General features: G+C 38.7%; 1 protein-coding gene and 1 pseudogene across 2 annotated transcripts in view; one reads left to right on the top strand and one right to left on the bottom strand.

Annotated features, from left to right (window-relative positions):
• The window catches only part of TPST1 (tyrosylprotein sulfotransferase 1), a 103161-nt gene that overhangs the window by 10132 nt on the left and 78393 nt on the right, over positions 1–14636 (top strand). The window lies entirely within an intron of this gene.
• On the bottom strand, positions 507–712 carry LOC129637659 (cytochrome c oxidase subunit 7C, mitochondrial-like; annotated as a pseudogene).

Below are 14636 nucleotides of genomic sequence, written 5' to 3' on the forward strand. Positions count from 1 at the left end.
GGTTTTGTAATTTGTTAGACTATAGTTTTTTATAGCATTCCCTATAGCCCTTTATAATCATTTATGTAAAGTCAGTAGTTATTTACTGATTTTAGTTTTGGGTCTTCTCTCTTTTGTTCTTGTTCAGTCTAGCTAAGTGATTGTCAATTCTTCTGATCTTTTCAAAGAATCAACCTTTTATTTTGTTGATTTTCTGTATTCTTTTATTCTCTTCTGTATTTATTTCACTAATTATTTCCTTCTGGCTTTGGGTTTAGTTTGTTCTTCTTTTACTAATTTCTTGAAGTGGACAGTTAGGTTGTTGATTTGAAATCTTTTTAATTTTTAAAATTTAAAAGTTGAAAATGGAGATATAATTTACATAACATTGTATAAGTTTAAGATGTATAACTTGCTAACTTGAGATCTTTTTTTATGCCATAAGTTTATTTACAAACATAACAAGGCTGCTGAGTTCAAATGTTTGATCCTTTTTTCAGAGATGGCACCTCTTAAAATGATCCTCTTCATAACTGTCTCATGGATAATTTTTTAAGCAATTAATGTCTTACTATAAAGAAAAGTGCAGCAAATCCAGTCCCAGAACACAAAATCATGCTAGTAACTTACACTTGTTTTCCACTGAAAATGGTATATTCTTCCCTGGACTTTCTTCCTAGTGGCTCCTACAGACCACAAAGATTGTGAACCTCTGAACGCTGTGTCCCATCATAGTGCCAAAGGCGCAGAGACTGAAGGCACAAGAAATGGCAGCAGCGTACCATGCACTCCTTTCCTCACGACCTTGTTCCCCTGAGTTGAGTTTTTTTTTTAACTACAAGTGTTTACAGCTATAAATTTTCTCATAGTGTGGCTCTTGCTGCTTTTGTTACATACCATAGGTTTTGTGTTTTTATCTTAAAGTATTTTCTAACTTCCCTTATGATTTCTTCTTTGGCTCATTGGTTATTGGCACCCCACTCCAGTACTCTTGCCTGGAAAATCCCATGGACAGAGGAGCCTGGAAGGCTGCAGTCCATGTGGTCACTGAGGGTCGGGGACACGACTGAGCGACTTCACTTTCACTTTTCACTTTCATGCACTGGAGAAGGAAATGGCAACCCACTCCAGTGTTCTTGCCTGGAGAATCCCAGGGACGGGGGAGCCTGGTGGGCTGCCGTCTATGGGGTCGCAGAGAGTCGGACACGACTGAAGCGACTTAGCAGTAGCAGTAGCAGTGTTTATTTTCACATCTTTGTGTGTATTTCCTAAGCTTTTTTTCTGCTATTGTTTTCCAGTTTCATTCCATTATCTTTGGAGAATATACTTTGTATGTTTCCAATCCTTTAAATTTACCAAGACTTCTTTTATGGCCTGTTTTAGAGAATGTTAACATGTGCACTTGAAAACAAAATATATTCTGCCGTTGTTGTTTGGACTGTTTTATAGATGTTTGCTATATCTAGTTGACTTGAGTGTTGTTCAGGTCTTCTGGTTCCTTGTGAATCCTTTGTCTGGTTATGTTATCCATATTGAAAGTAGAGTATTGAAGTCTCTAACTATTATTATTATTGAATTATCTATTTCTCCTTTCAATTCTATCAGTTTGTAGTTGTTGCTTCTTATATTTGGGGTTTCTGTTAGGTGCATATGTGTTTACATATGTACCTAATATGTTGACATACTTTCTACAAGTATGTCTTAATAGAAAGCATAGATTTGGATTTTTTTAAATTGTTTTTTATTTCTGTTTTGATCCATTCTGCCAATCCTCACCTCTTGAGTGTTTAATCCATTTACATTTAATGTGATTACTGGTATATTAGGATTTATTGGGTTGACCAAAAAGTTCATTCAGGTTTCCTGGTAACATCTTATGGAAAAATCCAGTGAACTTTTTGGTCAACTGAATGTGCTGTACTTGGTTGCTGAGTCATGCCCGACTCTCTGTGACCCCATGGACAATAGCCCGCCAGTCTTCTCTGTCCATGGGGATGCTCCAGGCAAGAATACTGGAGTGGGTTGCAATGCCCTCTTCAGGGGATCTTCCCAACCCAGGGATCGCAGCCAGGTCACCCGCACTGCAGGCAGATTCTTTACTGGCTGAGCCACCAGGGAAGCCCTGGCCAATCGAATATGTCTCCCATTTTGCTATTTGTTTTCTATATGTCTTAACGTCTTTTTAGTTTCTCTATTCCTCCTATTCCTGTACAAGAAATAAAGGGAGCCCTTAGTGCTGAAATGAAAAGACACTAGACAGTAACCCAAATCCACACGAAGAAATAAGCACTAATAAAGGTAACTGCACAGATAAATACAAGAGACAGTGAACATATTTTTGCTTGTAACTTGTTTCTATTTGAAAGAAGACAGCTGCATAAAGCAATAACTATAACACTGTTGACAGGATTAAATTTTTTTGTATTAAATATTTTCCAGTGTATGTTTTCATTAGCTTATTTCTTTTATTATAATATTTTTTATTTTTCTGGAGATTATAGTTAATATCTTAGAGCAATCTACTTTGGATTAATATCAATTTAATTTCAATAGTACACAAAAACTTTGTTTTAATAGAGTTCTGCTCATTTCCTCTTTCTTTGTAATCTTATTGTCAAGGTACATACTTTGTATTACAAATCCTGTCAACAGTTTTATAGTTATTGCTTTATGCAGTTGTCTCCTTTCATATAAAAAATAAGTTACAAGCAAAAATATGTTTACTGTCTTTTGTATTTATCTGTGCAGTTACCTTTATTAGTGCTTATTTCTTCATGTGGATTTGGGTTACTGTTTAGTGTCTTTTCATTTCAGCATTGAGGGCTCCCTTTATTTCTTGTATAGGAAGAAATCTACTTTTTTCCTTAAAAAATATTTTTAAGGAAAGGAAGCAGCCCTTCTAGCATTGAATTCTTTCTGTTTTGTTTACTGGGAATGTCTTAGTTCCTCCTTCATTTTTGAAGGATAGTTTTACTGGATATAGAATTTTTGATTGATATTCTTTGTCATTTAGCACTGTGAATATGTCATCTCACTGTCTCTGGCCTCTGGTTTTGACTGAGAAGTGAGCTCATTATCTTACTGAGGATTTTGAATGCAGCAAGTCACTTTTTTCTCGGTATCGTCAATATCATGTTTTTGGCTTCTGACAGTTTGATTATAATGTATTTAACTATACATTTCTTCGATTTATCCTACTTGATGTTTAGAGATTAATATTTTTGACTGAATTTAGGGTGTTTTCAGCTATTTCTGTAAGTCTGATTTTTTGTTTTTGTCTCTTCTGAGACTTTGGCATATTTTGGTATACTTGATGATATCCCACATATCTGAGGCTGAATTCATTTTTGCTCATTCTTCTTTCTGTTATTCAGACTGGAAGATTGATCTCTTTTTAAGTTTGCAGATTCTTCAGCTAGCTTGAATCTACTGTGGAGCCCCTTTAGTGAATTTTTCATTTTAATTATTGTACTTTACAACTCCAGAATGTCTGCTTATTTTTTTTAAAGAATAATTTTTATTTCTATTGATACTCTCTATTTGGTGAGAAATCATTTTCATAATTCCTTTTAATTCTTTAGACATGCTCTCCTTTAGTTCTTTGAATGTATTTACAATAGCTTATTTAAACTCCTTATCTACTAAATCTAATACCTGGGCTTCCTCGGGGATAGTTTTTATTGACTGCCATTTTCCCCCTGTGTTTGGGTCATACTCTCTTGTTTTGGTGTGTCCTTCATGGTTTTTGCTGAAAAATGGACATTTTAAATATTGTAATGCAGCTACTCTGGAAATCACCCTCTCTCCCAGGGGTTTGTTGTTTTTGCTATTTGTTTTTTACTTTTTTGGACTAATTCTGTTAACTCTGTAGCCTTTGTCCTGTGTAACCACTGAAGCCTCTGCTTGGTTTTCTTAGTGGTTAGCAAATGATTGGGCAGATTTCCTTAATGTATTCAACCCGTAAGTCCCCCAGCCTAGTGGAGGGGCTCTGTGTGTGTGTGTGTCTCTCCGTGTGTCATGGCTCCCTTCATGCACCAGCAGTTTACATTGACCTTAACCTTTACTTTCTGCTTGTGTAGAACATCAAGATCAGACAGAGGTGAGAATAGGGCCTTCCTAGGCCTTTCCTGGGTATGTACTGCCTTCCAGATTCCTAAAAATATGTTGAAGCTTTTCTGAACCTTCTATGTACATCTCTTTCCTCAGTTTTTCCTTTTAAGTTTTTGAATCAATGTGTTTGCCCCAGTTGTTGTTGCCACTGCAAACATCTGTGGCATTAAAAAAATTGTTTCTGATAATTTTAACAAATGCCCTGGGATAGGATTGTTCACATTGAGGGTGCTCTGATTCAGGTCCAGTAAGGATAAGCCCTGAGAATGGAGTTTTTCCAGTGAGCTGCTGGACAGGTTAAGTAGTACAAATCTTTTTAAAAATAATTTTATTGATTTATTTTTGGCTGTACTGGATCTTTGTTGCTGTGCAGGCTTTTCTCTAGTTGTGGCAAGTGGGCGCTACTCTCTAGTTGTGGTGCTCTAGCGTCTCAATGCAGGGGTTTCTCTTGGGTCAAAACAGGCTTTAGAGCACGTGGGCTTCAGTAGCTGCAGCTCCTGGCCTCCAGAGGGCAGGTTCAGCTGTTGTGGCGCCGGCTTAGTTGCCCCACAGCATGTGGGATCTTCCTAGACCAGTGATCGAACCTCTGTCTCCTGCATTGGCAGGCAGATTCTTTACCACTGAGCCACCAGGGAGGCCCTAAGTAGTACAGTTCTTTAGAGATGTGGTTTTGAAGGGGCCTGCTAACCTCTTCTGCTCCTTAAGTGGCTTCTGGGCTGCTGTTATTCACAGCTGCCATGTTTACTGGTTGTTGGTTTCCCAGGCTTCCATGGAGCTGGGAAGAGGGAAATAGGGCAAATTGAAATGCCATAAAGCTTGCTTTGCTTACTGAAAGTCAGCTGCTTTTCATGAATAAATGTTTCTTAAATTGTTGCAAGCTTTTGGTTAGTTTTAAGATCTCTGAAAAAGTTGGTTTTGACCATTTGTGCCAGCCTTCTCATCAATTTTATTGAAGATCACGCTTTTAGAGGTCTTTCCTCTGCCATGCTGGATGTGTTACCTTTAGCCTTTTCTTATATTTATGTCATAGAAGTGTTTCATACGTTAGTTTTAGCACAGTTTTTAGGTTACTGATAACTTCAAGACATTTTTGTTTTTCCTGTTTGCTTTTATTTTTCTGCACTCTGATTAAGCTGACTACTTGTATTATTTTCTGAATACATGCTATCCCTTTCTAGTTTGAGGCTTCTTATTATCTTATTTTCTCTGCTCAAAACACTCTTTCTTCCATCACTCCCACAGTGGGAGTTCTGTTTATCTTCTAAGATTCATTTATGAGCCTATGGATGTGATCCTTTCTTGGAAAACTTGTATTTTTTCACATCTTTTGTATGACCTTATAATTCCATCATATACATATATATAGAGAATATGCATCCTAATTTCTTGTCTTTTCCACCCTCCTGCTAAATGCTAGTTCTTTGAAGGCAAATGATGAATCATACTCATTTATATGCTCAGTAAATATTTGTTTAATTGAAGTGTAAGAGTAAGTTTTATAGCAAGAATGCTCCACATTTTGAGTATTGTTACTGGGAATTGCATTTTATTCATTTATTATTGAACTAAAGGAAGAGGTCTACTCTGGAAAAATATACCAACCACACCCTATACTATATAATCTTTAGCAAGGTACAGGAATATAAGAGTATAAAGGCAAAATTCAATTTTTCTCATAGAAATTATTTTAATAGTGATTTCTAATCAAAGATTTGATACCCAAATTTTTATGAAGAAGGTCGCAGAATTCCAGCTCTGAGTAACTTTGTGTCAGACACATAATTTCTCTTGACAGAAGTGGGGATTTATTTACATTTGAGAGTGATTGTACTGAAGCAAAACTAAACTGCAGAAAAACACAGAAATTGTAGAGCTACTTGACGCCTTTCATGTATGTCTGTTATCTCTTAGGACCAGATCTAGCTCTCCATTCTTGATCCCATCTTGATGAAGTCATCAGGGACTTGCAGAAAGTGTGCAAAAATGCATGGTATTCGTTTATGCAAATAAAGCAGAATGCGTACATGGATTTAGAGTTTTCTTCTAACATTCTAATTAGATCTGAGATGACAGAAATAGGATAATTCAAAAGCTAGGTGCATTTTTTAAACCATAGGCTGATGAAAGCCTTATAACACTGCCAGAGTTTTAAGTTCACTTCATTTGCATATTCATGTTGTCTATGTTGCTTTTTGTTTATGCCAAGCCTAGGGAAGCACTATGGAATTGTCATCATAGTTTTAGAGCCAGACCTGGGTCCAGCTTGGTTTGCCAGGTATTGATATCTTAAATGAGTTGCTTATTCTTTCTGAGCTTCAGTTTCCTTGTATGTAAAATGATTCTGGGACAGAAGTGTTACTTTATCTTCTGGTTTGTTGCAGTGAGACTACGAGAGTACAAAAAAAAAGTAAGATTCTGATTTATTCATCAATGAGAGTGTGAAATGATAGATGAAATAGACTGATCAATAAAGAAAGTGGATTAGAAGAGCAAGGGCCAGAGGGGGAAAAACAAGAATTGAACTTTGTACTTTAGTCTTTCTGAATATAGTCAAACTGTATTTTCACATTGGAATCAGGAAGAAAGATTGATCAATATTCTAATTATAGTGAAATGTTAGCTGTCTGGGATTTTAGTGAGAAAAAAAGTTTAGTGGGTTCACGCAACATTTACTGATGCTCAATATGCAGGTAGGATAAAGATGTAGTCAGTATCTTTATAGCTAATTACACTCATAGAATCTAGTTATATTAACTTGTTGGCAATCAAGAATCCATTAACTCATTCAAAAGTCCCTACTTTCAAGGAGTACACAATCTACTGAAAAAAGACGAATTACTTAAGAAGAAATAAGATATGGGTAAGTACAAGGGCACTAGGAAGGACACCTGTGTCATATGAAGCAGAGAGCTGTGAGGAAAGCTTCCTAGAAGGGATAGTCTTGAAACTGAATATTGAAGGACGAGTGGGAGTCATAAGTGGTGCTTCAGGTTGTTAAGATGAAGGCAGCATTGGGTGAGAGAGAGTGTGTGTGTGTGTGTGCATTGGGGGTGTTGGTGATGTGGAGTAGTAAAAGCAGAGGCTGAGGGCCAGGTGAGGACTAGATCATGAAGGGCCTTATGTTATGGTGAGGACTTTTTTCTGAAAGAAGTAGAAAGCCATTGAAGAGTTTTAAGCAGGGGAGTGTCATAAGTTTATTTACATTTTAGAGAGATCTCTCCTGAAACAGGATAGTGAATGAATTGACTAAAGGAAGTCAGAGAGTACTAGTCAGTAGGCTGTGGAGTTATCTTTGAGAATAAGATGAGGGTGAGAATTAAAGCCATACCAGCAAGGGAAGAAAAGGAAGAAAAGATTCAAGAGCTATAAAGGTGGCAGAATTGATAGGACTTTACTTGCTGTGTATGAAGAGATTAAGAAAGGAGCTACAGAAAGGCTCCCAGATTTTTAGCTTGTGCATTTGGGAGGAAGTGGTTCATTTACCAGTAGAGAAAACTGAAGAGGAGGATTGATTTACTAGAGAAGATATGTTCCATTTTGTGTTCTTTGAATTTGATAGGCCCAGTGGAAAATCCAGATAGAGTTTATCCCTTGGTTTTTGAATGATCAGTTCTTGGGATTTAGCATAGAAGTTTTGGCTGCATATAGATTTGTGAGGCATCAAAAAATAAATAGGGGGCTGCCATAGATGAAGCTGGGTGAGTGTAGGAGTGTGGTTGAGGGAACCCAGTTGTTCTTTGTTGTTCAGTCGCTAAGTTGTGTTCTGACTCTTTGTGACCCTGTGGACTGGAGCATGCCAGGCTCCTCTGTCTTCCACTGTCTCCTGGAGTTTGCTCAAATTCATGTTCATTGAGTTGGTGATGCATCTCATCCTCTGCTGCTGGCTTCTCCTTCAATCTTGCCAAGCATCAGGATCTCTTCGCATCAGGTGGCCAAAGTAGGCAGCAGTCCTTCAAATGAATATTCAGGGTTGATTTCCTTTAGGATTGACTGGTTTGCTCTCCTTGCAGTTCAGGGGACTCTCAAGAGTCTTCTCCAGCACTTCTCCAGTTTGAAAGCATCAGCTCTTTGGTGCTTGGCCTTCTTTGTGGTCCAACTCTCACGTCTGTATATGACTACTGGAAAAACCAATGGTGGTAGTGGTTTAGTCACTAAGTCGTGTCCAACTTTTGCTACCCCATGGACTGTAGCCTGCCAGGCTCCTCTGTCCATGGGGTTCTCCAGGCAGAAATACTGGAGTGGGTTGCCATTTCCTTCTCCAGAGGATCTTCCCTACCCAGGAGTCAAACCTGGGTCTCCTTCATTGCAGGCAGATTCTTTACTGACTGAGCTACAAGGGAAGCCCCAGAAAAACCAATGCCATAAGGTAAATGATGTTTTGTGACTGGTTTAAAAATTTATATATGTAGTTGGGGCTGTTTTTTGAGGCTTTCTATTTTGTTCCATTGATTAATATTAGTATCATAACAGTTAAAATATTTTTGCTACCACCTTAATATCTGTATGGTTCTTTCCAAAGTGTTGGAAAAGTTGTTTTCCCTATCTTCTATGAATTTTGTAGATTCAATTGAAAAAACTCAGTTGGAATAATGACTGGGATTGCAAAATTGTTTCATGGCCTCCAGATTACTTTGGTTTTGTTTATTTGTAGTTCCTGGTTTCATTTTTGACATTATTTGTTGAACATTTGCTTTCTTTCAGATGACTCTGTAGGCATTTTAAGGAGATTTAAGAAAGAAGATCTCACTAGTGCTTATTCATCTATAAATTCCTTTATATTTTATTTGATAATAATGCACCTGCTGCATGAGTGACGAATGGGTTTTAATTTGTGCTCTAAGGGAGCTTATAGTTTAGTGGGGGTAAACTAACCACAATACAGTGTGTGAGTGTGCAAACCAATGTGTTTTTACCAAGGCTTGAGGTTACAGAAGAGGAAGCAATTGATTTTGAGGGGAAGGGGAATGAGTAAAGAGCACTGAGGAGGCATGTACAACAGAGAATGGGGCTTGACACAGGAGGCAGCAGCGTGGGCAGGGGCCAGGTGTGTGTGGAGGGCCTGGTGTGGATGCAGGGTGGTCCTGAAAGGGGCAGGCTTCTGGGGGGAATGCCAAGACATGAAGCTAGAGGAAGAGCCAAAGCCAGTGTATGAGGGGTGCCACAGGCCTGTGTTCTTTAGAGGTCCTTTCACAGGGTGTTCACCTGATGGTCACAGCAGCCTGGGAAACAAGAGAACTTGCAGGTGTTCCTTTATCTTTGCGTTGTCTCTTTGGTCTTACTTCTTATACTTTCTACTCTAATTACATCTGGAAAAGAGTTTATCATTATCCCTGTTTTATGAATGAGGAACTTGATGCTCAGTGATTTATCTAGTTCCATGTGGCTAAGATAAAATGAATTTCAGATTAGAGCCCAAGTCTTCTTTCTAATATACTAGGCTGCCTTTATATTATTTCACTGGCATCTTCTTTTCTATTTTTCCTATTGTAGTTACTTGAATAGTTTCCTATTCTAAACTTGAGAGGTTGGTGGGAAAATTGCCCAATTGAATAACTGAATAAGAGTGTATAGTTTGAGCAAAGTTGTTTTTTCTTTTCTTTGTGTTCTCATGGGTGACTTAAAAAGACAATAAACATAAGTGAAGAATCTAGGATAGGAAGGTTAGCCTGCCATGGCCCTCTGATTTATAAGTCTGAGAAGGTTAGAACTTGGTAACTTGAACTTTTTATTTGTTTTATTTCATTTAACCCTTTTATTATAAAAATTTTCAAACATATACAGAAATAAATTATGTTGAGCCCTCAAGTACTCATCGCTCAGCTTCAACAGTGATTAACTCATAGTCATATAATTTCTCTCCTTCCCACACATCTGCCTTCAGATATTTTTGAAGTAATTCCCAGACATCATTTCATTGGATTTGAACTTTAGAAATGCCATGCTTGAGTTTAACATGTGCTCTTGTCTCTATTTGTGTCCTAGACATTCAGTTCAGTTGCTCAGTTGTGTCCGACTCTTTGCGACCCCATGAACTGCAGCACGCCAGGCCTCCCAGTCCATCACCAACTCCCATAGTCCACCCAAACCCATGTCCATTGAGTCAGTGATGCCATCCAACTATCTCATCCTCTGTCATCCCCTTCTCCTCCTGCCCTCAATCTTTCCCAGCATCAGGGTCTTTTCAAATGAGTCAGCTCTTCACATCAGGTGGCCAAAGGATTGGAGTTTCAGCTTCAACATCAGTCCTTCCAATGAACACCCAGGACTGATCTACCCCAGGATGGACTGGTTGGACCTCCTTGCAGTCCAGGGGACTCTCAAGAGTCTTCTCCAACACCACAGTTCAAAAGCATCAATTCTTCGGCGCTCAGCTTTCTTTGCAATCCAACTCTCACATCCATACATGACCACTGGAAAAACTTGGCCTTGACTAGACGGACCTTTGTTGACAAAGTAATGTCTCTGCTTTTTAATATACTGTCTAGGTTGGTCATAACTTTCCTTCCAAGGAGTAAGTGTCTTTCAATTTCATGGCTGCAGTCACCATCTGCAGTGATTTTGGACCCCCCAAAAATAAAGTCAGCCACTGTTTCCACTGTTTCCCCATCTATATGCCATGAAGCGATGGGACTGGATGCCATGATCTTAGTTTTCTGAATGTTGAGCTTTAAGGGAACTTTTTCACTCTCCTCTTTCACTTTCATCAAGAGGCTCTTTAGTTCTTGTTCACTTTGTGCCATAAGGGTGGTGTCATCTGCATATCTGAGGTTATTGATATTTCTCCTAGTGATCTTGATTCCAGCTTGTGCTTCAGCCAGCCCAGCGTTTCTCATGATGTACTCTGCATATAAGTTAAATAAGCAGGGTGACAATATACAGCCTTGATGTACTCCTTTTCTATTTGGAACCAGTCTGTTGTTCCATGTCCAGTTCTAACTGTTGCTTTGAGACCTGCATACAGGTTTCTCAAGAGGCAGGTCAGGTGGTCTGGTATTCCCATCTCTTTCAGAATTTTCCACAGTTTATTGTGATCCACACAGTTAAAGGCTTTGGCGTAGTCAATAAAGTAGAAGTAGATGTTTTTCTGGAACTCTCTTGCTTTTTCGATGATCCAGCGGATGTTGGCAATTTGATCTCTGGTTCCTCTGCCTTTTCTAAAACCAGCTTGAACATCTGGAAGTTCACAATTCACGTATTGCTGAAGCCTGGCTTGGAGAATTTTGAGTATTACTTTACTAGCGTGTGAGATGAGTGCAATTGTGCGGTAGTTTGAGCATTCTTTGGCATTGCCTTTCTTTGGGATTGGAATGAACACTGACCTTTTCCAGTCCTGTGGCCACTGCTGAGTTTTCCAAATTCGCTGACATATTGAGTGCAGCACTTTCACAGCATCATCTTTCAGGATTTGAAATAGCTCAACTGGAATTCCATCACCTCCACTAGCTTTGTTCTTAGTGATGCTTCCCTAAGGCCCCCTTGACTTCACATTCCAGAATGTCTGGCTCTAGGTGAGTGTGAACGATCACAGCATTATCTGGGTGATTATCACATTATCACAGTGATTATCTGCATTGTGAAAATCTTTTTTGTACAGTTCTTCTGTGTATTCTTGCCACCTCTTCTTAATATCTTCTGCTTCTGTTAGGTCCGTACCATTTCTGTCCTTTATTGAGCCCATCTTTACATGAAATGTTTCCTTGGTTTCTCTAATTTCTTGAAGAGATCTCTAGTCTTTCCCATTCTATTGTTTTCCTCTATTTCTTTGCATTGATCACTGAGGAAGGCTTTCTTATCACTCCTTGCTATTCTTTGGAACTCTGCATTCAAATGGGTATATCTTTCCTTTTCTCCTTTGCTTTTCGCTTCTCTTCTTTTCACAGCTATTTGTAAGGCCTCTTCAGACAACCATTTTGCTTTTTTGCATTTTTTTTTTCTAAGGGATGGTCTTGATTCCTGTCTCCTGAACAGTGTCACAAACCTCAATACATAGTTCATCAGGCACTCTGTCTATCAGATCTAGTCCCTTAAGTCTATTTCTCGCTCCCACTGTATAGTCATAAGGGATTTGATTTAGGTCATACCTGAATGGTCTAGTGGTTTTACCCACTTTATTCAATTTAAGTCTGAATTTGGCAATAAGGAGTTCATGATCTGAGCCACAGTCAGCTCCTGGTCTTGTTTTTGCTGACCATATAGAGCTTCTCCATCTTTGGCTGCAAAGAATATATAATCAGTCTAATTTCGGTGTTGACCATCTGGTGATGTCCATGTGTAGAGTCTTCTCTTGTGTTGTTTAAAGAGAGTGTTTGCTATGACCAGTGCGTTCTCTTGGCAAAATTCTATTAGCCTTTGCCCTGCTTCATTCCATACTCCAAGGCCAAATTTGCCTGTTACTCCAGGTGTTTCTTGACTTCCTACTTTTGCATTCCAGTCCCCTATAATGAAAAGGACATCTTTTTTGGGCGTTAGTTCTAAAAGGTCTTGTAGGTCTTCATAGAACCATTCAACTTCAGCTTCTTCAGCATTACTGGTTGGGGCATAGACTTGGATTACTGTGATATTGAATGGTTTGCCTTGGAAACAAACAGAGATCATTCTGTCGTTTTTGAGATTGCATCCAAGTACTGCATTTTGGACTCTTGTTGACTATGAGGCATTAGGTCCAGCATTTTCCCTTCTGGCCATGGGGTTTATTGAAACCAAAATCCCAGTACACTCCCAGAGTCCCAGTAGATTCCCAGAGATCAGCAGTTGTGTATACTGTATTCTTCTTACCATTTGTTTTAGTGCCAGTCAGTCACCAGGGGGTGGCTAGAAAAAGATGTTCCTATGTTGGTACTCTCATCATGAGCAGACATAAAGATTGGTTTTACAGCAGTGGGTTTATTTGAAGTTTCTGCTAAATGACAAAACTCATTCAAATTAACCCCTGGACACTTACTAATCGTCAAGTTCAAAGACATGAATTTTTCCTTTTGCTAAAAAGCTGGAAGCAAATAGAGAAACCATCTCTGGACAGGACTTTGGACAGGAGGCAAGGTAGCATTGGCTGTTTCTGTTTGCCACATTGGTTGGCATGAATAAGCACAGAAACCAAGAAGCTAATGATTAACAAAGGAAAGAAAGCTTTTAGGGGATTGTTGCATTCCTATAATTTATCTTTTGCTGGAAAATCTACCCAGAATATCTTTGTATGTAGCACATGGCTACTTTCCGGATTTTAAAGGAAGGATGTAAAGAATGTGCTCATGAGCACATGTGGGCCTGTGTGTATGTGCCGAGTGTTGGGCATGGTCTGCTGACTACCAGTCTCTTACACCCCTATTTTTGTTGACTGAAACTGTTTGCTTAGAAATCTTTATAAAATTTACAGTGATCCAAGTATGAAGTATAATGTCAGCCTTTTCGTTTTCTCCAGAACTTTATTTCTGGGAGTCTTTCATTTGGCTTTCTGGGGAAGAGAAGTCTTGTTAATAGTAATTTTTCAGATATGTCTGAGGCTGTGCTTTTTCTTCCTCCTGGAGATAAAAATGAGACTGAACTTTCTCATGTTTCCTTCTAGCTCAGCCTCAGCTTTGTAAATGTCCCATTTGAGAAAATGTTGAGCCTCCTTGTCTAAAAATACAGTGATGTGGACTTTAGGAAATGGAAAGAGGCCAGTGTAAGAGTGCATGTGTGTGCATATGCAGGCGGACAGTGGTCAAATATGTAATGGTAATTATCAGACAAGCTTTCTTCTTAAATTATAGAGCTACTTTTTCCCAGAGATTGAGAAGACTCAGTATTGAGGTATGAATAGAGGCCTCAAGCTCTGCAGAGTCTCTTTTCTATAGATGTTTTCTTCTGAGTCTGAGTAGTTTACTGATGCTTTTTGAAGGCTCAGTGTACACTGCGACCTTGCGCTCTGTGAAGCATGCTGTGGTAGGGAACGGGACGTAGACAAGGTTTCTGAGCTTCAGGACTTTAAAAGCTTTTGGAGTAAGTAAAATATACCCAATAAATGAAGAGTGACCTTTGAAGAACAGGTAAGATTTAAAGAGGTGGTGAGAAGAATGTGCTACTTGGGCCTTGGACCAAATGATGTAAAGTAGCATTCATGCTCTATGATTCTTCAAGTTAAGAAACATCTAAAGGACAGGACCTTAGGCTTCATAAACTTAGTAAAAAGTAATGAGAATATTTCTGGGGAAGCCGAGAATCCTCTTCTTTTCCTTTTCTGTATCTCTTACAAGGTCTTTGACTACTGTCTTACTTGCTTTTGAACATTTGGAAGGGGAGATAGAACATACTTTTTTTCCCTAAGTGTGTTGGGGAAGACAGTGTTCAATTTAAAATACAACAGTAATGAAGGCTTGAAAAAAATCACCTCAAATTATGTTAATTGACTCAACCATCAAGTTGTGAGGACACATGCTGGGATACATGGCAGGGTTTTCTTTACCCCAAACTGTCCCTTAGTGAAGAGGAAGTTGCCTTCATTTGAGTCCTTATTAAGCCTCTAATGTGAAGAAGCCTCTACTATTTCACTTTGAACAGCAAACTACTGT

This window comes from Bubalus kerabau, chromosome 23, assembly GCF_029407905.1.
Source record: "Bubalus kerabau isolate K-KA32 ecotype Philippines breed swamp buffalo chromosome 23, PCC_UOA_SB_1v2, whole genome shotgun sequence".
NCBI classification, from domain to species: domain Eukaryota; kingdom Metazoa; phylum Chordata; class Mammalia; order Artiodactyla; family Bovidae; genus Bubalus; species Bubalus kerabau.